This window comes from Papio anubis, unplaced genomic scaffold, assembly GCF_008728515.1.
Source record: "Papio anubis isolate 15944 unplaced genomic scaffold, Panubis1.0 scaffold77, whole genome shotgun sequence".
Taxonomy (NCBI): domain Eukaryota; kingdom Metazoa; phylum Chordata; class Mammalia; order Primates; family Cercopithecidae; genus Papio; species Papio anubis.
Genome location: NW_022167925.1, coordinates 24,177 through 25,687, shown reverse-complemented (window position 1 = coordinate 25,687; position 1,511 = coordinate 24,177).

Sequence of the window (1,511 nt, the reverse complement as noted above, 5' to 3'; positions counted from 1 at the left end):
GATTCATCTCACAGAGCTAAACGTTTCTTTTTATTCAGCAGTTTGGAAACACTGTTTTGTCCATTCTACTAATGGATACTTGGGAACTAATTGAGGCCAATGGCAAAAAAAGTGAATATTTCAGGATAAAAACTAGAAAGAAACTATGTGAGAAACCACTTTGTGATGTGTGCATTCAGCTTGAGGAATTACATTTTTCCTTTCATTCAGCAGTTTGGAAATACTGTTTTGTAGAATCTGTGAATGGACATTTGGAAGTGCATTGAGGTCTGTTGTGAAAAAGACAATATCTTCAGATAAAAGCTAGAAAGAAGCTTTCTGAGAAACTTCTTTGTGATGTGTGCATTCACCTCACAGGGTTAAACCTTTATTTTGATTCAGCAGTTTGGAAATACTGTTTTTGTCCATTCTGCGAATGCACATTTGGAAGCCTCTTGAGGCCAATGGCTAAAAATCGAATGTCCCAGCACAAAAACTAGTAGGTAGCTATCTGAGTAACCACTTTGTGATGTGTAGATTCAGCTCACAGATTTCAACGTTTTTTTTTTATTCAGCATTTTGAAAACACTGTTTTGGTAAAATCTGTGAAGGGATATAGGGAGCGCATTGAGGCCTATTGTGAAAAAAAGAATCTTCTGATAAAAACTACAAAGAAGCTTCCTGAGAAACTGGTTTGTGACCATGCATTTGTCTCACAGAGTTAAACCTTTCTTTTCATTCAGCAATTTGGAAACACTGTTTTTGTCCATTCTGCAAATGGACATTTGGGAGTTTATTGAGGCCTATGGACAAAAAGCAAAAATCTCAGGATAAAAACCAGAAGGAAGTGATCAGAGAAACCACTTTGTGATGTGTACATTCACCTCAGAGGGTTAAACCTTTGTTTTCATTCAGCAGTTTGGAAACGGTCTTTTTGTCCATTTTGCAAATGGACATTTGGGAGTTCATTGAGGACAATGGCAAAAAAGTGAATATCCCAAGATAAAAGCTAAGAGGACGATATCTGAGAAAACGCTTTGTGATGTGTGCATTTCATCTCTCAGAATGAGTGCTTTCTTTTCATTCAGCAGTTTGTAAACACTGCTTTGTCCATTCTACGAATGGATATTTGGGAGTACTTAGAAGCTAAAAGTGAAAATTCGAATGTCCCAGGATAACAATGAGGATGCCATCTGGGATACCATTTTGTGATGTGGGCATTCATCTCACAGAGTGAAAACTTTCTTTTGGTTCAGCAGTTTGGAGACAATGTTTTTGTCAAATCTGCAAAGAGATGTTTGGGAGCCCATTGGGTACTGTGGTGTAAAAGGAAATATCTTCAGATAAAACTACAAAGAAGCTTTGTGAGAAACTGCTTTGTATGGGTGCATTCATCACCTTTCTTTTGAAACAGCAGTGTGGAAACCCTGTTTTTGTCCATGAATGCACACATTACAAAGCGGTTGCTCAGATAGCTTCCTTCTAGTTTTAGCCTGGTATATTCCCTTTTTCGATATTGGCCTCAATGAATT